At 42.5% G+C, this 24,351-nt stretch overlaps 1 protein-coding gene across 12 annotated transcripts in view; it reads right to left on the reverse strand.

The window, feature by feature from the left end:
- Positions 1-22,249, reverse strand: part of RCBTB2 (RCC1 and BTB domain containing protein 2) — a 56,094-nt gene extending 33,845 nt beyond the window's left edge. For 3 of the 12 annotated variants that reach the window (XM_061133645.1, XM_061133641.1, XM_061133633.1), the window contains exon 1: positions 8,683-8,821. The gene's annotated coding sequence lies outside the window, so the exon portion shown is untranslated. The other 9 variants (XM_061133642.1, XM_061133634.1, XM_061133635.1 and 6 more) reach the window with 8 other exon arrangements.
- Positions 22,250-24,351: the final 2,102 nt, after the last annotated feature.

The following is a 24,351-nucleotide window of genomic DNA, read 5'->3' on the forward strand; positions in this document are numbered from 1 at the left end:
GACAACTCATAAACCACAATTTCTTTCATCATCAGTAAGATAAAACTCAATAACATAGAAAAAAGAGAGTACCTTAAATGCCAGGGAAGAAGAATCTGAAGTAGAAAAAAAGTGCATTAGAATGTGATTTTACCTCTGGTCTTACTCTGCTTACAAATTTCCCCCTTTTCTGCACAGGAGGGAGACCCAGGGCAGAGGCTGGCATTTGTATTGGGAAGCTCTTCTTCACAGCGACAGTGTTACGGCATAAGATCATCCCACATGATACCCATAATATATGTTGCTTTACTGTTTTTCCTTACGTGTATTTTGGGATACATAACTTGGCTCATGCATTTACTTAATTACTCAACTTAAAAAGTGCCTTGTGCTTTGAAAAATAGTTTCTTATGCATTTCCTCATTTTGTTGAAATGTAATGAAAGAACAATGTTATTATGGAATTTTAATATACTGATATTTTGCTTTGCAATACAAAAAGAAATGGAAGAATAAGTACCTTTTCCAGCCAGAAGCTCCTGCCACTGACATCTGCCTTCAGAGGCTCCAAACAAGATACTCAAGAGCCAATGTTCCAAGTTTTAGTAAGAGCAATTTTCTTTTTTCCCACCATACCACGTGGCACGTGGGATCATAGCTCCCTGACCAGGAATCAAACCTGTGGCCCCTGCAGTAGAAGCACAGAGTCCTAACTACTGGACCACCAGCGAATTCCCACAAGAGTAACTCTCAAAACCAAATATATATCAACTAAGGTAATCTTTTGCATGACATTTCCTACTTTGGCTGTTTCTCTAAACTTGTATATTTCTTTTTTTTTTTTTTTAAACTTGTATATTTCTAAACTATCCCTGTATGGGACAGATAACTCCTCTTTGTACATACTGTATTTTGAGAGTTTTATCTGTACTTTTAATAATAACACGGTTGAAGGTCAGTGGACAAGAGGACAGTCTTTCAGTAACTGAACACAATAAACATACCCATTCCTAATCCTCTTGAAGAACAGATCAAATAATTCATTTCTCTGTACAAAGCATATAATAAGCAATCTCTACATGTTATTACTGGTAATCAGAATTATTCAGTTTGTTAATATGGCAATGTATCATATTACTTGATAATACCTCTGACCTAATGAGTTCAACTAATAAATGGACACTCATTTGCCTAATTCATTCAACAAATATTGATTTAGTGCCTGCAGCAGGCACTAAATTGAAAGCAAATATGTAAAAAAAAAAAAAAACCAAAACATGGAGCAAAAGGATATCCAGCTTATAGCTGCCTGTGTCAATATTACTCCAACCCAGTAGTAAGCATGGACCTTAAGCACTAATAAACTAGACACACTGTCTATGAGAGAATGCACTTTCCATATAAATTGTTATTGTGCAATTAATTAGAAGTTCCTAAATGCTGTATCTGTTCTCTAGAAGTGATCCCAGAGGAAAAATTTTAAAAAAAGAAAATTGTTTTTTTGCAGAGAAAGGCTCAAAGCTCCCTTGGTAAAGAATCCGCCAGCAATGCAGGAGATCCTGGTTCGATCCCTGGGTTGGGAAGATCCCCTGGAGTGGGGAAAGGCTACCCACTCCAATATTCTGGCCTGGAGAATCCCATGGAGAAGTCCATCAGGTCACAAAGGGTCAGACATGACTAAGAGTAAGCCCAGTGTCGTGTATTTTCAAAATTCAACTTCACAGTATGAAATTAACTCTAAAGCTATGCTTGAGAAACTTAATATATAAAAAAGTTTTCTTGCAATACAACGCTTAATGCTTTTTCAGCAAATTTGCCTATCTGGGCAACACAGCTGATGAGGCTTTTATAATCAAAGACACAGGGCATGAAGGAAAACCAATGTTTTTTAGGACACCAGCATACAGCTTACAGTATCAGTGTGTTAATGATCTCCAGACCAAGTAAACGTCAACGGGGTAATGATGGTGCCCACCTTCATGCTCACCTGAGCCCTTAAATGGTATGTCATCTGAAAGTCAGAAATAACATAAATATGCATAAATGTTCTGTTCAGTTAAGTTCAGTCACTCAGTCATGTCCGACTCTTTGCGACCCCATGAACCGCAGCACACCAGAACTCCCTGTCCACCACCAACTCCCGGAGTTTACCCAAACTCGTGGATGCCATCCAACCATCTTCTCCTCTGTCGTTCCCTTCTCCTCCTGACCTCAATCTTTCTCAGCATCAGGGTCTTTTCAAATGAGTCAGCTCTTTGCATCAGGTGGCCAAAGTATTGGAGTTTCAGCTTCAACATTAGTCCTTCCAGTGAACACCCAGGACTGATCTCCTTTAGGATGGACTGGTTGGATCTCCTTGCAGTCCAAGGGACTCTCAAGAGTCCTCTCCAACACCATAGTTCAAAAGCATCAATTCTTCGGCACTCAGCTTTCTTTATAGTCCAACTCTCACATCCATACATGACCACTGGAAAAACTGTAGCCTTGACTAGACGGACCTTTGTTGACAAAGTAATGTCTCTGCTTTTTAATATGCTGTCTAGGTTGGTCATAACTCTCCTTCCAAGGAGTCAGCGTCTTTTAATTTCATGGCTGCAGTCACCATCTGCAGTGATTTTGGAGCCCCAAAAAATAAAGTCTGACACAGTTTCCACTGTCTCCCCATCTATTTCCCTTGAAGTGATGGGACCAGATGCCATGATCTTAGTTTTCTGGATGTTAAGCTTTTTTTTTGGATGTTAAGCTTTAAGCCAACTTTTTCACTCTCCTCTTTCACTTTCATCAAGAGGCTTTTTAGCTCCTCTTCACTTTCTGCCATAAGGGTGGTGTCATTGCATATCTGAGGTTATTGATATTTCTCCCGGCAATCTTGATTCCAGCTTGTGCTTCTTCCAGCCCAGCATTTCTCATGATGTACTCTGCATAGAAGTTAAATAAGCAGGGTGACAATGTACAGCCTTGACATACTCCTTTTCCTATGGGAACCAGTCTGTTGGTCCATGTCCAGTTCTAATTGTTGCTTCCTGACCTGCATATGGGTTTCTCAAGAGGCAGGTCAGGTGGTCTCGTATTCCCATCTCTTTCAGAATTTTCCAGTTTATTGTGATCCACAAAGTCGAAGGCTTTGGCATAGTCAATAAAGCAGAAAAAGATGTTTTTCTGGAACTCTCTTGCTTTTTCGATGATCCAGTGGATGTTGGCAATTTGATCTCTGGTTCCTCTTCCTTTTCTAAAACCAGCTTGAACATCTGGAAGTTCACAGTTCACATATTTCTGAAGCCTGGCTTGGAGAATTTTGAGCATTACTTTATTAGCGTGTGAGATGAGTGCAATTGTGCAGTAGTTTGAGCATTCTTTGGGATTGCCTTTCTTTGGGACTGGAATGAAAACTGACCTTTTCCAGTCCTATGGCCACTGCTGTTTTCCAAACTTGCTGATATATTGAGTGCAGCACTCTCATAACATCATCCTTTAGGATTTGAAATAGCTCAACTGGAATTCCGTCACCTCCACTAGCTTTGTTTGTAGTGATGCTTCCTAAGGCCCACTTGACTTCACATTCCAGGATGTCTGGCTCTAGGTGAGTGATCACACCATCGTGATTATCTGCGTTGTGAAGATCTTTTTTATACAGTTCTTCTGTGTATTCTTGCCACCTCTTCTTAATATCTTTTGCTTCTGTTAGGTCCATACCATTTCTGTCATTTATATTCTATGCATTTATATTACATGCATAAATGTAATATAATTAAACATGATCCCAATTATCCCTTGCCAGCTGTCATAAATCAATGACAAATGACAGTAAGATCCCTCCCTATAAAACTGCCAACTAAAGTGGGTCAATTATAGACAGGATGGACAAGACTGAAAAACTAAAAGCCCAACTAAAACCAAAGCACAACTTCAGAGGGAATGGTATTGCCACATGTTTATGATAAACAGCAAAATGACTTAGGAAACAGAAACATAGTTGCCATTTTAATGATTCCATTGTAAACAGTTTCCAAATTTCACTAAGAGTGATGAAGCAGATCTTCAGTTCAAAGCAAAGTTGCATTTAGTTGGAAGAGATTAGGGAGCTCATCAGCATCGATCTTTTCAGACAAGCACAGCAAAAGTGTCACTTTCAAATATGAAAAATCATCAACATAAACTATACAAATATTTTTAGATTGTGGCTCAAGACAGTAAAGAACCTGCCCCCAATATAAGACACCTGGGTTTGATCTCTGGGTCAGGAAGACCTCCTGGAGAAGGGAATGGCTACCACTCCAGCATTCTTGCTTTGGAGAATTCCATGGAAAGAGGAGCCTGGCAGGCTACAGTCCATGGGGTTGCAGAGTCAGACACAACTGAGCAACTAACACTTTCACACACTAGCTAAAATGAACAGGTACTTGAGACATTTGCAAATACGTTTGAAATTTAGATCTTTATAGATCTAATACAATTTTTTTAAGCCCTTAACATGGCTATTAAATAGCATTCTGTTAAAGATCTCTGCCCCACAATGTAAATTCAACATGGTAGCCCCTTTTGGCCTTGGCTTATTTCCATTTGCAATTCCCATTGTTCAATCAAATACACTCAGCATAATACAGAATATATTATAATGTGGTCACAATTCATGATTTACTCACATACTATCACCCACTGGTACATGTCAGCTCAAAATGTCTTCCTTGGGGACATATACATACTAGATATGAGGTCCGGTTAGATCAGCAAGGCTGAGACATATAAAAGGCACACTCCAAATGTCAGATTAATGCTGAAAAAAACTATTTTTAGTTTTTTTTCTTAAATTCCCTGGAAACTTTCATGTTAAGATGAGCTCGCCATGTGAATCAGATAAATGTTCCTTCTGAATAATGAAGGCAAGGAGGATCCTACCAGTCTTCCATTGAAGGACACTATGAATATCCCTTTCAGAGAGGGAAGTTTATCTGCTCCTTTTAAGTAAATATCCTCATTTAGGGCTTCTCTGGAGGCCCAGTGGTTAAGAATCCACTTGCCAGTGCAGCGGACACAGGTTCGATCCCTGGTCCGGGAAGATCCCACATGCCACAGGGCAACTCAGCCTGTGTGTCACAACTACTGAAGCCTGTGTGCCTAGCAAGAGAAGCCACGGCTTCTGAGAGAAGCCTGAGCACTGTAACAAAGAGTAGTCCCTGTGCAACAGTGAAGATCTGTGCAGCCAAAAACAAACAAGCAAACATACTTAAAAAAAAAAAAAAAAAATCAATCCTCATTCAGCCCTCCATGTTTAGCTTTGAATAGGAGTCCCTGATGTCACACTGCAACCCTGATCATTCCATTCCATTCCATTCCATAATTCCATTCCCCTTCAAAGAGATTCTCAAATCTTTCCTGGTCAATTCTGATTTACAGGAAGTCAATTTCAGAAAACCTCAAAGGTAACAGCATCCTAGGGGCATTTTAATTTCACTTTAGCCATGTGATAAATCCAAAATTAAATATGACAAACTCCTAGAGTCATCAGCAAATCCCTTGGGTACTCTACATTTACAGTTTTAGATTAATAGCTTTTGATGTTTAAACACAGTGTTTGTAATCCACGTAAGTAAAGGACCCAGAGGGAAAAACACTTCACTTTCTAAAACTGTTCCTCTCCATCAGCCTCTTTCTCTAAGCATCCTTTAATTATGGACTGCAATTTGGCCAGGATTGTCTGGTTCATTCAGAAACCTCTAAGAGCAATAATTTAGTACCTTAAAGCATGATGTCATACCAGGTGACTCTTCAACTGTTTCAAATAAAGAAAATCAATGACTACTCATACAAAACAACTTCACCTGGTCATCCATAGTCAGAGGGACATCAAGAAACAACTGCAAAGTGCAGTAAAATGTGAAGAGAATACACATTTTTCCTCTACCCATCTTTAGTATTCGTTTGGCTCATCTTATCCACTCAAGAGCCCAGTCTCTTCATCTGATGTGCTGCATTAAACTGTAAAAGCATGAATATTGTGAACTTTTTGGAAAAGACATTTTTTCACCTATCTACTACAAGGGACAGTTACATTAGCCATAATGGAATGCTGTGGGGGTCCCATGAAACACACAGTAGAGAATGGTGGGGGAAAAAAGTTTTCCCAGAAAGATAATTCAATTCTAAAAACCAGTTTTCCACCATGAATATCACCTTCAGTTTATCCTTCAGACTTACCAAAACCACGCTGTTTAAAATTGCAACCCACATCTAAATCTCACTTCCCTTTCTCTCCTCTCTTTTCATTTTTTTAGAGCACTTACAATTTTCTAGCACAATAAATAATTAAATATGTCTGTTGTTAATCATTCTCTGCTAGAATTTAAGCTCCAGAGGAAAGAGATCTTTGTCTTTTTGTTCACTGACTTACTCTAAACACCTAAGACAATCTTATACAAACTAGTCACTCAGAAAATGTTTTTTGAATGAATGAATGAATCTACCTTGCAACTTCAGTATAAAATATTCTAGAGCTAAATACCAATTTCATGTGCACAGGTAACAAAATCTACTGGGACTTCCCTAGTGGTCCAGTGGCTAAGAGTCCAAGCTCTCAATGAAGGGGGCCCATGTTCCATCCTTGGTCAGGGAACTAGATCTCACACGCCTCCACTAAGAGATCCATTCCACAACTAAAGATCTCACATGCAGCAACAAAGACAGAAGATCCGGAGTGCCACAACCAAGACCCAGGGCAGACAAACCAATAAACAAATGTTAAAAAAAAAAAATCTACTGAGCTGCAATTATGGGGGAGACAGTGCATACACATACAAATCCATAGTATCAGACAGTGGTAAGTGCTACAAAGCCAAATAGAGGATTAAAAAAAAAAAAAAGCCTAAGGGGATGGAGAGTGACAGAAGTGCCTTTTTAGATGAGGTAGTCACCTTTGAAGTAATGGCAATTAATTTGAGATCTTAATGAAGTTGGGTGCCATGCAGATTTGGGTAGAGGGGTTAAGCGAACTTTGAGCATGGAGGAAATGCACACGGCTGAGGGTGGAGGCGGCCTGGTAAGTGCGGAAACAACAGTAAGTCCTGTGGGGAAGGAGTGGAGTGTGCAAGAATGTGGTATTCCATTACTTTTGCGTGCGTGGGTGCTAAGTCCCTTCAGTCCTGTCAGACTCTGCGACCCTATGGACTGTAGCCAACCAGGCTCCTCCTTCCATGGGATTCTCCAGGCAAGAATCCTGGAGTGGACTGTCATTTCCTTTTCCAGGGGATCTTGCCCACCCAGATATGAAACCAGGGTCTCTTAGGTCTCCTGCATGGGCACATGGATTCTTTACCACCAGCGCCACCTGGGAAGCTTTTACTCACACTTAATAACGTGTATATTGCCTAACTCCCTGGAAAAGAGAGATTACATTTCACCTAGAGTACTCAGATTCTCTGATAGTAAATGCTTCTATTCCAGCCTCCAAATAGCTGTATCAGCACATCATATCAGATTACAAGGCACACAGCAATATTGTTAAAAATCATTCCAAGAACTGCCACTGGAGTGGCAGAATCTGACATAAGTACCACTGCCCAGGAATGTGCAAAGCCAAGTAGGAACGTAGTACTAGAAAGGTGCAAAGCTAGGAGGCTCAATAAACATCAAACAGTGACTGTCACTTCCTAGTCTGGGGGAAAGATCTTCGTGGCAAAGCAGTTTGAGAACTCTACTCCCTTTTACTCAGCTCTAACAAAGATTAAGTCGCCAAGCGCAGTACCACCAGTCAGTTCTTCGACATGGGTTTTGTTACAGTCCCGGACTCGAACTGTCCAGACATATTATGTCATTTCCCACAGAACAAAACGCAAAAAGCTCCCTTTGAACTCGCCTTCCAACTCCAGGCAGGAAGTTCTTTCTCCACCTGGGCGGAGCACTTGGAAAGTTTTCAGCATCTCAAAAAAATCTCTGCTTCCAGGGCAAGTATCTTCCAGCTTAAAATAAAGGCTGAAGGCTATTTCTCCCCATCCCCCCACAGCAGTTCCCAAACAGCCTGGCCTAGCTTTTAGTCAGACTTCCTGTGCTATCTCTTGACATCAGGACCGAATGTTGAAGGCAAAGTGAGTTTAGCGCGCCGGTTCGGACCCGGAAGCTGGGGGAAATAGAGACAGGTACAGGACCGCAACCGAGGGTTGAGGTGACGGAAACGAAAACCGCAGCCTCAAAGGGGTGCGGAGAGCGGAAAAGGAAGGCGAAGCCCCGAGGCAGTTGCCTCACCCGCTCTGGCCTAAGGAGGAGAAGTCTCCAGGCAGGTGACTAGCCCTGGCGAGACGCCACACGCGACCCTCGCGGGGCCGCGCCACTTCCGCCAGCGACTCACGCATGCGCACCTCACGCCGCCTCGGTCCGAGACCTGGGTCGGGGTACGATCCCAGGGCTGCGCGCCCTGCCACCGCCCGCGGCTGTGCGCAGGCGCGCCGACACCTGGGCCCTTATACGTTGCAAGAGTGTAGCCCCCGAGCCCCGCGCCCAGGCCTCGCCGGAGGACTTGCGCACGCGCAGAGACGCCTAAGCAAGCGGCCCCGGGCGGGGCTCTCGCCCCAGGGGCTACTCTCACAGCTGCCGCGCCCGGAGGTCGGGCAGCGGGGGCGGGGAGAGGTGGCTTCCCGCTGTGGGGATCTGCGAGGGGCTGGATTCAAGCCCGGCGCCCCCTTCTGACTCCCCGCGCCATCCCCTCTGCCCTTACCTCACCGTAGGCCCGAACCACATCCGCTCGGCCTCTCAGGTCGCCGTTACTGCTCGGTCGGGGGACCGGCGCAACGACCAGCTGGCGCCTCTCCCAGAAGCAGCCGGGCCTCGGCGGGATGCGCCCGGATGCCCGATCGCCGAGGGAAGAGGAGGGGAGCGGGCCCGAGGGGAGGGGAGGGGAGGGGGCCGGGCGATGGCGCCTCGCCCCTCCTCTCCGCTGCCCCCCTGCCGCCCCCGCCCCCTTTCTCACCGTTGAACGGACCCCTAGGACTGGGCACCGGCTACCCCCGCTGTGTGCACCTCTCCCGTTTTCTCAGGGATTCCCCTGTGGACACACCCCACCTCCTCCAGGCTTCTGGTCCCCAAAGTCGGGATTTCGGAGGTGTCTGAGCCGGAAGAGTGAGGCACACAAAAGATGCTGGGGCAACCTCTTGTACAGTCCCTCTGCCCAAGCCAGTGCTGGCTTTTCGACTGGTGGTCCCTCCATCAGGGAGTTCAGATCACTTCTACACACGGTCTCCCTGCTTTCCCTTCACTGCTGTGGGGCTGAAGTCCTGTACCTTTCTAATCCAAAGGCCGAAATAATGAGTGATGGAAGCTGAGGCGGTGACCTAGGTTACAGGTTACGTTGGGACCAAGGTCCTTTGGAACAACCACGCTCTCCGTTTATTGATCTGCAGTCATTTCTTGTATTAGACTACACTTCTCTTGGTCTTCGTAGATTTTCGTAAAATACATCACAGCTTTATGTGTGTGTTAGTCGATCAGTCGTTTCCGACTCTGCAACCCCACAGACTGCAGCCGGCCAGGTTCCTCTGTCCATGGGATTCTCCAGGCAAGAATACTGGGGTGGGTTGCCATTCCCTTCTCCAGGGGATCTTCCCCACCCAGGGATTGAACCCCGGTCTCCTGCACTGCAGGCAGATTCCCAGCTTTGTAATCAGAGCTCTATAGTGTGCAATAATTTCTTCCACCTTGCTACACTGACGTTGGGCCTAAGTGGATTTTGGTATTGACAAAACGTGCTGTAACTGATGTTATTAAGCTGTTCCTATGAAGTAAACTGATTTCTTTTACACTGGCTTTTTAATACAGATTTTGAGGTAGGAGATAGATGGGCTGCAGGTTGGAAATTTACAATCAGTCACCCTTCTGTTTGCAGTTTTTGAGATAAGAGATAGATGGGCTCCAGTTGAGGAATTTACAGCCAACAAAAACAGGATACATAGCCAGTCTTTGTCTGTCACCTCAAGGGAATAATCATGGCAAGGACAAAGAAAGGAAAAAAAAAAATCCCTGTCTGATAAGGGAGCCCTGTCTGATAAGGGAGACACTGCACATTTGCAGAAAAGGCTCCTTGGAGCCAAAAGTCAGAGACTAAGTTCCAGGCCATAATGAGTCTTGCTCCTCCCAGAAGCCTTCACTTCAGAGATCCATCTTGGCTAGGGTGTGCGTGGGCCAAGGGGAGGGTCCTGAGACACATTAACCAGGGGTACAGAGCAAGGTGATTGGCCTGAGGGAAGATGAAGACCCAGAAAACTGACCCTTTATGAAAGATTTAAACTTCCCAAGGCGTGATTCTTTCTCTCAACACCCCATGTGCCTTTCCCCATGTACTTTTCTTTTCAATAAACTTTTTACTTTACCTTCTGCCTCCTCACCTGAATTTGTTCTTGGCTAGGCAGGCAACGTCACTTTCACTTTTCACTTTCATACATTGGAGAAGGAAATGGCAACCCACTCCAGTGTTCTTGCCTGGAGAATCCCAGGGACAGGGGAGCCTGGTGGGCTGATGTTTATGGGATCACAGAGTTGGACACGACTGAAGTGACTTAGCAGCTTAGCAGGCAGGCAAGACTAGGGACTTTCAGCCCTAACTCCTGGCTCCTGTGGTCCAGTGGTTAGGACTCCCAGTCTGGGAAACTAAGACCTTGCTTCCAGCCACCTTCACTGCTGTTTGCTTGCAAGCTGCCACTTACTGCTGCACACATCTGAAATGTTTGACACAGGTTCGAAGTTCAAATGATTTACCAAAAGCAACATAACCACATGGAGTAATTGAGATTTCAACTCAGAATGACCATGTCAGTCTTTTGTGTGGTTTGGCTTTTGTCATGTCATTGAAGAAGCATCATTCTGGAACATCTAACTACTTTTATGGCAGGTGCTATAGTTGGCAGGCACTTATGTCTATCATCAGATCATAGTCCTCTGAACCCCATGGGGCTTGCATTTATTTGATTTTATGGGACATGAGCTGAGCAGAAGCCTTACATGCATGACATTGCATAAGACAAAGTCCCACCACCCCACCCAACCCCACCCCCACCCCACCAAACAACTAGTTATCCTTTGGCTTGCTTTTATTGTCTGCACTGCTCACCTTGTGGTATTTTAGTTCCCTGACCAGAGGTTGAACCCAGGCCCTGGCAGTGAAAGCCCAACATCCTAACCACATTCCATTCCCTGGAAAGACGGGGAAGTCCCCCTTTTGGCCTTTTGATATAAACTAATACGAACAAAGCTAGTGGAGGTGATGGAATTCCAGTTGAGCTATTTCAAACCCAAAAGGATGATGCTGTGAAAGTGCTTCACTCAATATGCCAGCAAATTTGGAAAACTCAGCAGTGGCCACAGGACTGGAAAAGGTCAGTTTTCATTCCAGTACCTAAGAAAGGCAATCCCAAAGAATGTTCAAACTACTGCACCATTGCACTCATCTCACACGCTAGTAAAGTAATGCTCAAAATTCTCCAAGCCAGGCTTCAGAAATACGTGAACCGTGAACTTCCAGATGTTCAAGCTGGTTTTAGAAAAGGAAGAGGAACCAGAGATCAAATTGCCAACATCCACTGGATCATCGAAAAAGCAAGAGAGTTCCAGAAAAACATCTATTTCTGCTTTATTGACTATGCCAAAGCCTTCGACTTTGTGGATCACAATAAACTGGAAAATTCTGAAAGAGATGGGAATACGAGACCACCTGACCTGCCTCTTGAGAAACCTGTATGCAGGTCAGGAAGCAACAATTAGAACTGGACATGGACCAACAGACTGGTTCCCATAGGAAAAGGAGTATGTCAAGGCTGTACATTGTCACCCTGCTTATTTAACTTCTATGCAGAGTACATCATGAGAAATGCTGGGCTGGAAGAAGCACAAGCTGGAATCAAGATTGCCGGGAGAAATATCAATAACCTCAGATATGCAATGACACAACCCTTATGGCAGAAAGTGAAGAGGAGCTAAAAAGCCTCTTGATGAAAGTGAAAGAGGAGAGTGAAAAAGTTGGCTTAAAGCTTAACATTCAGAAAACTAAGATCATGGCATCTGGTCCCATCACTTCAAGGGAAATAGATGGGGAGACAGTGGAAACTGTGTCAGACTTTATTTTTTGGGGCTCCAAAATCACTGCAGATAGTGATTGCAGCCATGAAATTAAAAGACACTTACTCCTTGGAAGGAAAGTTATGACCAACCTAGACATATTTAAAAGCAGAGACATTACTTTGCCAACAAAGGTCCGTCTGGTCAAGGCTATGGTTTTTCCAGTGGTCATGTATGGATGTGAGAGTTGGACTGTGAAGAAAGCTGAGTGCTGAAAAATTGATTCTTTTGAACTATGGTGTTGGAGAAGACTCTTAAGAGTCCCTTGGACTGCAAGGAGATCCAACCTGTCCATCCTAAAGGAGATCAGTCCTGGATGTTCATTGGAAGGACTGATGCTGAAGCTGAAACTCCAGTAATTTGGCCATGTCATGTGAAGAGTTGACTCATTGGAAAAGACCCTGATGCTGAGAGGGATTGGTGGCAGAAGGAGAAGAGGACAACAGAGGATGAGATGGCTGGATGGCATCACCAACTCTATGGACATGGGTTTGAGTAAACTCTGGGAGTTTGTGATGGACAGGGAGGCCTGGCATGCTGCAATTCATGGGGTCACAAATGAGTTGGACACAACTGAGCAACTGAACTGAACTGAATAAAACTAAGTGAAAGTTCAGCTCGGAATTTTGATTTGAAAAGGATAATCAAAAGGAACTCCTTCAAGAGTGTTTATCTAAGGGGAAGGGTGGCCAGATGAGGTGGGGTTATCACTTAAACATACCTTCCTTATACAATTACTTGTGATGTTTCTATCTCACTAGATTGTGAAACTCTTGAGGGCATAAGAAATAAAGAAAGTAAAGTCGCTCAGTCATATCCAACTCTTTGCAGCCCCATGGACTGTAGCCCACCAAACTCCTCCATCCATGGAATTTTCCAGGCAAGAGTACTGGAGTGGATAGCCATTTCCTTCTCCAGGGGAATCTTCCTGACCCAGGGATCGAACCCAGGTCTCCTGCATTGCAGCCAGATGCTTTACCATCTGAGCCACCAGGGAAGCACCCTTGAGGGTATAGATCTTGCCTTGTTATGTATGTATCACAAAATGCTTAAGAATTGTTTGTGGAATCAAATTAACCTTGATTATGTGCCTTTGGTTTCTCAAATATGCTTTGCTACTACATGAAAAGACCTAAACATAAACATGAATCCATAGTCTACTTTCATTTGGGATGGTTTGTGCCAGTTCTCCTGGACCTGATAGCCTGGTTAAACATACCTCTTAAGTGTTCAGTTCAGTTGCTCAGTCATGTCCAACTCTTTGAGACCCCACGGACTGCAGCAAACCAGGCTTCCCTGTCCATCACCTACTCCTGGAACTTACTCAGACTCAGGTCTATCAAGTCGGTGATGCCATCCAACCATCTCATTCTCTGTCATCCCCGTCTTCTTCCTCCTTCAATCTTTCCCAGCATCAGGGACTTTTCAAATGAGTCAGTTCTTCCCATCAGGTGGCCAAAGTATTGGAATTTCAGATTCAGCATCAGTCCTTCCAATGAATATTCAGGACTGATTTCCTTTACTATTGATTGGTTGGATCTCCTTGCAGTCCGAGGGATGCTCAAGAGCCTTCTCCAACACCACAGTTCAAAAGTATCAATTCTTTGGTGCTCAGCTTTCTTTATAGTCCAACTCTCACATCCATATATGACTCCTGGAAAAACCATAGCCTTGGCTAGATGGACCTTTGTTGGCAAAGTAATGTCTTTGCTTTTTAGTATGTTGTCTAGGTTGGTCATAGCTTTTCTTCCAAGGAGCAAGTATCTTTTAATTTCATGGCTTCAGTCACTATCTGCAGTGATTTTGGAGCCCCAAAAAACTAAAGTCTCTCACTGTTTGCATTATTTCCTCATCTATTTGCCATGAAGTGTTGGGACTGGATGCCAAGATCTTAGTTTTCTGAATGTTGGGTTTTAAACCAACTTTTTCACTCTCCTCTTTCACTTTCATCAAGAGGTTATTTAGTTCTTCTTCTCTTTCTGCCATAAAGGTGGTGTCATCTGCATATCTGAGGTTATTGATATTTCTCCCAGCAATCTTGATTCCAACTTGTGCTTCATCCAGCCTGGCATTTCACATGATGTACTCTGCATAGAAGTTAAATAAGCAGAGTTACAGTATACAGCCCTGACGTACTCCTTTCCCAATTTGGAACGAGTCTGTTGTTCCATGTCCAGTTCTAACTGTTGCTTCTTGATCTGCATATAGATTTCTCAGGAGGCAGGTCAGATGGTCTGATATTCCCATCTCTTGAAGAATTTTCCACAGTTTCTTGTGATCCACACAGTCAAAGGCTTTGGCATAGTCTTAAGTGTTATTGATATTAATTCAAAAAGGCTTTAAGTCACGTTTTTTTTTTATACCCTGATCAACCAGTTTTCTCCTTCCTGCTTTCCTTGTCGCATATTAGTATAACACCGAGTCTGCATTAAAAATCACTTATTTTTCTGTTCAGGAAAGGACTTTTTCTTTGATCACCACCAAAGCTAAAATGCATCGTTCAACAAGTTTAGAGTTGATTCATGAAACAGAAATTCTTTCTTACTCAAACACTCGCTGTTTCCTGCCTCTTTTCCCTGTATCCAGACTATATTTAAGGCATTTTAAGAAATTCAGGGACTTCCCAGGTGGCACTAACGGTAAAGAACCCACCTGCTAGTGCAGTAAACTTGATTAGCTGTAGGTTCAATCCCTGGGTGGGAAAGATCCCCTGGAGGAGGGCTCGGCAACCCACTCCAGTATTCTTGCCTGGAGAATCCCCTTGGACAGAGGAGCCTGGCGGGCTACAGTTCATAGCGTTGCAAAGAGTCGGACATGACTGAAGCGACTTAGCACACATGCAAGGGATTTGAGTCACTGTCTAGAAAGCAAAATTATAAAATAAAAAAAAAACTTTCATACAGAATGTCATACAGAATTTACAAATCAACCTATGTAACAATCCTTTCTCTGCAGAAATAATACTTCTGACAAATTAGTAATTAATTTTTAAAAGATAGGGTATTTTTAAAATAAGATACATATATCTTTAAAATACTGAAGATTTTAGTCCTGAGATTATTCCTAAATGATGAAAAAATAAAAGACAGTTTATAGTATAGACCATCTGTGATTTCAGCCACTGAAGTATATTGCTAATAGGGAATTTGATTGAATGAGATTACGAATGAGATTACTGCAAGAATGATTAGAACAGAAGATTCAGTAAGTGTTGATTATAGAATATACTCCTGGAATATAAAGTAGGAAATTTCCTTTGACAAATCTGACCCCTAGAGCAGTTGGATTGTGGAAGAAGATTGTTAGAATACCTCTATCTCTGTCTAAATTAAGAAATCAAACTTTACTAGTATTTAACGTGGAGATTGACAATAGTGCCTATTTTTGGTGGTCATAGTACATGATCAAAAACATGTAGAGGGTTTCCTTGGTGGCTCAGTGGTGAAGAATCTATCTTCCAATGCAGAAGACAGAGCTTCATTCCCTGATCTGGGAAAATCCCACATGCAGCAGAACAACTAAACCCATGTGCCATACTTCTGAGGCCTGTGCACCCTAGACCCCATGTTCCACAACAAGATAAGCCACCGCAAAGAGAAGCCTGCCCTCTGCAACTAGAGAGTGGCTCCTGCTTGCCGCAAGTAGAGAAAAGCCTAAAAGAAGACCCAACACAGCCAAAATTAAATAAATAAAATTATTAAATGTGTAGAGACCAACTTCCTTAGAGTACCGTTAGCTCTGTAGGCAAGCATCTGATTTCACCACATGTTTTGAATCTGTGTAATATTTTAAATGGGCTTTCTAAGTGGCACAATGGTAAAGAATCTGCCTGTCAATGCAGGAGACAAAAGAGATGCACGTTCCATCCCTGGATCAGGAAGATTCCCCTGGAGAAGGGAATGGCAACCCACTCCAGTATTCCTGGCTGGAGAATACCATGGACAGAGGAGCCTGGTGGGCTAGAGTCCATGGAGTCACAAAAAAGAGTTGGACATGACTGAGCAATTAACATTTTCACTTTCTGAGAACTTTAGGTTTTTTCCAACAGTCTGGTTAGAAGAGTTGAACTCAATGTGACGGTGGGGTGGGCTTAAAGAGAGAGGAGATGAATTTGAGAAGATTTTGAGAAAATATTGGTTAACATATTTCTCTATAATAATAGGTCAAAAGACTGCAGTATAGTGTAAACATGGCTTTTTTGTGCACTGGGAAACCAAGGAATGCCTGTGACTCACTTTATTGCAATTTTTGCTTTATTGTGATGATCTGGGACCCAACTTCCAACATATGCCTGGGTGGGTTGCATGTTTTTTGATTTCTCTTTGCATATAAGGGTTGTGTTTGTACCATACTGTTGTCTATTAAGCATGCGATAGTATTATGTCTAAAAATGTACATACGTTAAATAAAAAAGGACAAAAACTCCTAAGTCTCATCTGAGCCTTCAGTGAGTCATAATCTCTTCCTCGTGGAGGGCTTGAAATACTGTGAGAATTACCAAAATGTGACACAGAGGCACAAAATGAGCAAATGCTGCTGGAAAAAAATGGTGCCAAAAGAGTTGCTCAACGCAGAGTTGCCACAAACCTTCAATTCATAAAAAAACAAAAAACAAGATATTTGCAAAGGCACAGTAAAGGTGTAGTGTGATTTTAAAAACAGGCCAAAGGAATAGGGTATGTTTTGATCGATGCTGAGACTCTCATATAATTCAATCATGATATGCATTTTTGATAAAAAGAAATTTTAGTAAAAGGCTACATGCACACACTGAAAACTAGCTTCATGTTTAATGGTGAAATCCTAACAGCATGTCTGTTAAATATAGTAATAAAACAATGGTTACAATTAGATAAGAAAGTAAAGTAAGGAACTGATGACTTAAAAGGACACAGAGGAAAAACAAAATTTTTTTTTTAACTGTGTCTCACAGCTTGCAGGATCATAGTTCCCTGATCAGGGATTCAACCCAGGCCCTGGAAGTGAAATCACCGAGTCTTAACCACTGGATGCCACGGAATTCCCAGGATACAGACAATTTATCATTATTTATTGACGATGCAGTTAGATTTTTTTGGCTGAGGGATGCTCACAGCCTCTTTTCCCTACCCCATTACTCTATTCCAACTTTGACATTGATCAAGTTCAAAGGCACTTTTGGGCTACTGCCCTCTGAGAATGGAGCTGTTATTGTACCATTCTGTCCAGTGGGAGGCACTGGGAGTGACTCTCGTGAGTCCTTTTTTAGAAGGCTTGAGGGGGAAAAAATGTCAGAGCCCCTTCTTGAGAGACAGCCAACAACGTTCTAATTCCATTTGTGGCTTTTCATTCCTTGTGCCTGAAAGGCAGAAGCTCAGTGATAATCCCGTTGCCCCAAGTTAGTTCAGTCGCTCAGTCGTGTTGGACTCTTTGTGACCCCACGGACGGGGGCAGGGCAGGCTTCCCTGTCCATCACTGACTCCCCAAGCATTGGAGGAAATGCTTTTATGCTCTAGTACGTGCTTTTCTTGACCAGGTGCTCTGGTTAGTGCTTATCCTGCATTGCAGGGGCCAAGATCATGGTTCCATGCCTCTTTTGTTTATGTCATGTAGGCATATGTAGTGGGTTGCCATTTCCTTCTCCAGGGGATCTTCCTGACCCAGGGATTGAACCCAGGTCTCCAGCATTGCAGGCAGACTCTTTACCATCTGAGCCACCAGGGAAGCCCCTAGTGTAACAGTGTAGCCTAATCTGCTTGAGTTCAAGGCTCCCAGCGAAAGTCATCAGAGTATAACAGTGCCCTGCTTTCTTTGTGTGTCTGTGTTCAGGTACTCTTCTTGGGGACCTTAAAGAAAACAGGTTCAGAATAGGATTTGAGTTTTTCTGATTCTCCTTGTCAAAAACCACCTTAATCATTCATACTTTTGGCTTAACTGAAATAGATCCTGAACAGCCAAGAATAGAAACTGAAAAACTTTTAGAAATAATAGTTTAGCAACATAGCCAGTTACAAAATCAATATACAAAAATCAATTAGAAAACTATAAAACTACTGAGACAAAGGAAGGCAAAATAGAGAAGAATATTGTATTGTTTTTAGAGAGGAAGATTCAATAATGTAAGGATGTCAATTTTCCTAAAATTAGTTTGTAAGTCTAATGCTATCCTAATAAAAATCTCAATATTTTCATTGAAATAACTTAAAAATCCATTTGAAAGTGTATTTTGGCAGAGCCCTTTTGAAAGCAGTTTGACTTTATGTATTAAATTTATTCTTTGGCTCAATAAACCCACCTTTAGAAATCTGTTAATGTGAAAAGATGTATGCAGATGGCTATAAATCACAGTATTTGGGCAGGGGTAGGGACTGCTCCTAGCGGAATATGAGATCTTAATTCCCCCACCAGGGATCAAACCCCGACCCCCTATAATGGAAGCACAAAGTCTTAACCACTGGACCACCAGGGAAGTCCATCACAGCATCTTTATAATTAGGAGAAAAGGAAAAACAGCCTATATATTTTATGGCAAGTTAATTAGAAAAATTAAAATATGAAGAATACTATTGGTGGCCTACCTAAAAGTCACCCTCCCTTCCTTCTTTCTTTTTTTCCTTTCTTTCCTCAATTCTTTCTTTCACTTTGTACTAGGAAAAATTTCAAACATGTACAAAAATGGAAAAAATGATTAATAAGCCCCTATGCATTCATCATTCAGCTTCATCAATTAGCAATCCACAGCCAAAATGGGTTTTATCAATATTTCTCTCCACCACCATATTATTTTGAAGCATCTTGTCATTTCATCTGTAAATATTTCAATTTGAATATTAAATATTCAATACATAAGTATGTAAAAGTTCTTAAACGATAAGAACTCTTTTGTAAAAAATGTAACTGAAATATTATCATCCTTTCACAGATTTCTTGATGAGAAGACACCCTTTCTGAGTTCAAATTTTTAATTACCTCACAAGTGCCTTATATACTTTTTTAACAGTTTGGGTGACTCAGGACTCAAAGTCTACACATTGCAATTCATTGATACATCTTTTAAGTCTCTTTTAATTCACAGGTTCCCTATTCAGTTCCTTTCGTTTCCTTGAAATTTATTTCTTAAGTTATTTGTCCTCCGTCGTTGCTGTTGTTCAGTTGCTGTTTGTGACCCCATGGACTGCAGCAGGTCAGTCTTCCTTGTCCTTCTTATCTCCCGGAGTTTTCTCAAATTCATGTCCATTGAGTCAGTGAGGCTATCTAACCATCTCATCCTCTACTACCCTCTTTTCCTTTTGCCTTCTCCTTTTATCCTCTAGATTTTCCAAATTCTGAATTTTCCTGAATGCGCTCTTCATACTTCCCATAAATTGGTCATTGATAGTCTGGAGCAGCAATCCTCAAACTTTTTGGCACCAGGGCCCAGTTTTGTGAAAGACAGTTATTTCATGGATGGGTAGAGGGGGTGGTTTCAGGATGATTCAAGCACATTAACATTTATTGTGCACTTAATTTCTTTATTATTACATAAGCTCCATCTCAGATCATCAGGCATTAGATCCGGGAGGCTGGGGACCCCTGATTTAGAGTCTTGGTTAGATTCAGGTTCTTTTTTTCCCAGCAAGATAACTTCTTCTTAGATAATGTTGTGTCCTTCCATCAAGAGGTGTGTGATGTTAGTTACTGTTGGTGCTTAGTGCATATATCCATGCTATACTGAATTCGGTCTACTGATTAGATTAGCATCTAGTATTATAAATAGTGATAATCCTAACTCCATCATTTCTCCTCCATCTATTCGTTGGAACACTTTTATAAAGGGAAACTACTTTCCTCAATGAGTTGGTTTCCGAGTGATATAGGAAGACCAGAAAAGCATTTAATTCTTTTTATTAATTTGCTAGTTTGCAAAATAATGAGCTGTTTCACTCACAGTCTCCAATGGTGATCAAATGAGTTTGTCTGTTGGTATCATTGTGAATTCGTGGATTTAAGCTTGCTTCATGTGTTTCATTGCTCATGTGTTTTCTTGCTCACAGAACCCTGTTTTGTTTAGGTAGTAATGCAATTAGTCACAGAGAAGAAATCTTGGCTTCTGTGAGCACATTTTATCAGTGCCTTCTCATTGGCAGTGTCTGTGGTGGGCAGGTGGCTAATTCTGGATGTAGACACTTATGAGAAAGGTCACATTAGAGAATGACCTCGCCACCCACTCAGCTGCCCCCTCTTCCCTTCAGGCTTTTCTCATATTGTCACATGAGGACTTGATGTTTGAAGAGCTGCTGCTGAAGCTTGGAACATCCCAGTGGACCCATATGATATTCATGCAGACTTATGAATACACACTGTAGTTATAGACTTATTGACAGGGAAAGATATATATGATATGTTGCTGATACACCTATTATTATAATTATTTACATAAAATTGAACATAAATGTGTATATATGCACCAAGACCTATTTGGTCTTGGTGGTGGTTGTTGTTCAGACACTAAGTTGTGTCCAACTCTTTGTGACCCCATGGACTGTAGCATGCCAGGATCCTCTGTCCTCCACTGTCTCCTGGAATTTGCTCAAATTCACATCCGTTGAGTTGGTGATGCTATTTAACCATCTCATCCTTTACTGCCCTTTTTTCCTTTTGCCTTCAATCTTTCCCAGCATCAGGGTCTTTTCCAATGAGTCAGCTCTTCGCATCACGTGGCCAAAGTATTGGAGCTTCAGTTTTAGCATCAGTCCTTCCAATGTACAATGTTTATTTCCTTCAGGACTGACTGGTTTGATCTTGCAATCCAAGAACTTCCCAGATGGCTCAGTGGTAAAGAATCCTTCTGTCAATGCAGGAGACCCAGGAAACATGGGTTCAATTCCTGGGTCAGGAAGATCACCTGGAAGAGGAAATGGCAACCTACTCCAGTTTTCTTGCCTAGAAAATTCCATGGACAGAGGAGCCTGGCGGGCTGCAGTACGTGGGGTCAAATAGAGTTGGACATGACTGAGTGACTAAGCATTCATACACCTGGAATTATGTTCATTTAAATATAAAGGTAAATATTAATAGTAGTTATCTCTGAGTGGTAAGATGGTGAATTTCCAATTTATTCCTTGTATATTTCTGTAAGGTTTAAGGTCTAGATTTTGATGTGAATAATAAACTTTTTTTAAAAGTGTGATTTTGAGCAACTCTCATTTAATTCATGTTATTTGTAATGATTTTGCCTCAAATAAACATCTCATCATAAAAATTATTTTTATAAGACCCCATAACTGGCATCACTTGATTTTTCTCCATGGCATAATCATCGGACAGGAAATGTTTTGATTCTGGAATAACATTTCCTGATAAACATTTGTTGGGGACTTTTAAGCATTTCCTGATCTTTTTTTTTTTCCCTCTGTGTATCTTATCGTTATAATTAACAATACTCTGTAGCCCAGGGGGACATAGTTATCCTGCTGGAGAAAGAAAAAAAAAAAAAAAACTTTGAGAAAAACATGCGCTTTATTAGAGAAACATTTCCCAGTCACCAAGAGAATAAAATTGGCACAATTTTCACTTAGTGGTAAAAATGATAAGTAGTCTCCTGTTAGCCTACATGTAAGAAATTTGTATTTGTTTGGCACCTTTAATTCTCCCAAGAAATTACATATTCTTAAAGCCGAAAAGATGCTAAAATCTTTTCGGCTTTAAGAATATTCTTGGCCTCCAGAGTAAACTTGAAGAAGAGCCTTTTTTCCTTTAGTTAATTACTCTTTGCATGGCTGATTCCACCAGGCCTTCAACACAGGGAGCCAGGGCCATGCTGACCATGACAGTGGACAAAGGAAATAGAATCAACATGCTAGACCCACGTGCTGTGTGCCCTGTGTTACCATAGATGCTGTGGCAAATTCGATGAACGTGATAACCTTGCTCTCACAGACCTCATGAGCTAGTACAGACACATCACGAAGGCATGCAGGGAGACAAGCTGGAGGTGAATCTAGAAAGGCAGTTCCTTGAGGTCACAGGTGAATTCTTAACAGAGATCAGATATGGTGTGGAGGATGGCGTGAAGGGGCAGATAATATAGGGGGACAGATTGAGAAGCACCCCTGGAGTCTAGACAAGACAATGCAAGCATGAATTTGAGAAGTCATTTGGGGATGGAAAGGAGAAAAGAGGGATTAAGCAAACACTTACATTCTAGGGTCTCTGGGGTCATTTCTCCCTTGTTCTCTCTTGACACCATGGAGCCTTTGGCAGAGCTGAATTTATTTCATCTGTGGGAAGGGAAACAGAGAGCAAGCATTTTTCCATCCATCCTCAGGTCGGAGCTCTAAAGGAGGAGCAGCTTGCTCCTGGCAGGCAGCATGGAAGTGGTGAAACTCTGAGCCAGGTTATCTGCAGATTTGTTTTTCCCTGCAATAGATCCACCCCATCACGTGATGAGTGACGGTAGAACTCACCTCCCCACAGACACAGGGATGTGTCCCTGACCCCAGGACAAAGACAGCAGGCCATCCATCCCAGGACCATATTATAGCCTTGGTGTCTTCTCCCTGTCCTGCCCTGAGTCTTCAGTGAGGTGATGTTGCTCACACCCTCCCCTGGGAGCTTTCTTACAGCTTCGTGATGGGCCTGGTTGTCTGGGGTCTTCCTATACCACTGGCTCTTCACTCAAATTGCCTTTTAAGGGACAGGCTGTTCTGAAATCTGGTCAGAGGTTAGACAAGGCCTCCCTAAGGCTTTTCTGATGACTTCTGACCATCTTCCCTGGTGACTCACCGGTAAAAAATCCACCTGCCAATGCAGGAGATGCCGGTTGGATCCCTGTCTCGGGAAGATCCCCTGGAGAAGGAAATGGCAACACACTCCAGTATTCTTACCTGGGAAATCCCACGGACAGAGGAGTCTGGTGGGCTACAGTCCATGGGGTCACAAAAGAGTCAGACATGAATTAGCAACTAAACAACAAACAAGGCTTCAACAGCAGGGACTCAAAACTGACAATACCCTACAGCAGTCAGAGTCAATGTGCCTCCGGAGAAAATATTGCAGCAAATTTGGAGGAAAGGCTGAGACTGTCTTCCCTCCAAGCCATTCAGGACCTCAGGTATACTTTGGGTCAAGAATGCCATCCCCTGTGGTAAAAACACAAGGCATGGGTCAGTGGTGGGAGAGTTTAAGAGTCCCACCTAGAAGTAAAGTTGTGGAGACTGTATTACTTAGTACCAGTGTCTATTTAATCCTCTTCCCTTCTGAGATTTCTATCTAGTGTGCTAGTTCCTAGCTCAGGTTTGGCACCTCAGATCCAAGTCACTAGAGAAAACTTGGAAACCAATTTATGATCTCATTTTGCAGGGCCTGGTGTGATATTTTTCCAAGGCTTGGTAGTATAGTCTGACCTGATAATCTCAAATATATCATAGAGAAATGAAGAACACAATGAAATTTCTAACTCTTTTTTTTTTAGCTTTTTTAAAAATTGAAAATAGGTAATATTCCATTACATAAGTCTCAGGTGTACACCACTGTGATTATATATATATATTCTGTATCCACAACAGAGAGATCGCCACCAAAGGTCTACATTCCATCCATCACCATACAACTGACCCCCTTCACCCATTTTCTGACTTTTTTTGCACTAATTGCACTAATTGAAATAAAATTTCCCATGTAATGGGCTGTGTTAAGGCCACCTTCAGGGTTCCTAAATTAAAATTAGGAGAGAGGTTTGTAGGGAAATTCTGGCCCTGTTTCCTGGATCTACTCAGCCTGGGTTATGGATGAATTTCTGAACCCTTGTCTCAACATCACCAAACCGAATGGATATCCGTCCTTTCCCCAGTGGACTCCTGAAGTGCGGGAGATCCGGGTTCGATCCCTGGGTCGGGAAGATGCCCTGGAGAAGGGAATGGCAACCCACTCCATTATTCTTGCCTGGGAAATCCCATGGACAGAGAAGCCTGGCAGGCTACAGTCCCTGGGGTTGCAAAGAGTCAGACACGGCTGAGTGACTAACACACACAAAAGGAGAAATGAACAGTGAGGCTTTGGGCAAATTAGGAATCGGTTGTTAGTCAGTGGTTAACAATAAGGGTGCAAACGAAGCAGGAGATACATTAAGAAACTAGGAATTTGTGGTGCCATGCTGCCTGCCTCTGGCTGTGCCCCGTGGTCTCGGAAACTCCCTTCTCACCTCAACCCACTTCTAACTCCGATCTCTTCTGCTCTTCTTTCTAATTAGGATTTGACAGTAGCTCTTCTCTGGCTCAGCTCTGGGCTTCAGTGTCCTTTTGGTCTCTCAACACTCATTTCT

This window comes from Dama dama, chromosome 30 (assembly GCF_033118175.1).
Source record: "Dama dama isolate Ldn47 chromosome 30, ASM3311817v1, whole genome shotgun sequence".
NCBI classification, from domain to species: Eukaryota; Metazoa; Chordata; class Mammalia; order Artiodactyla; family Cervidae; genus Dama; species Dama dama.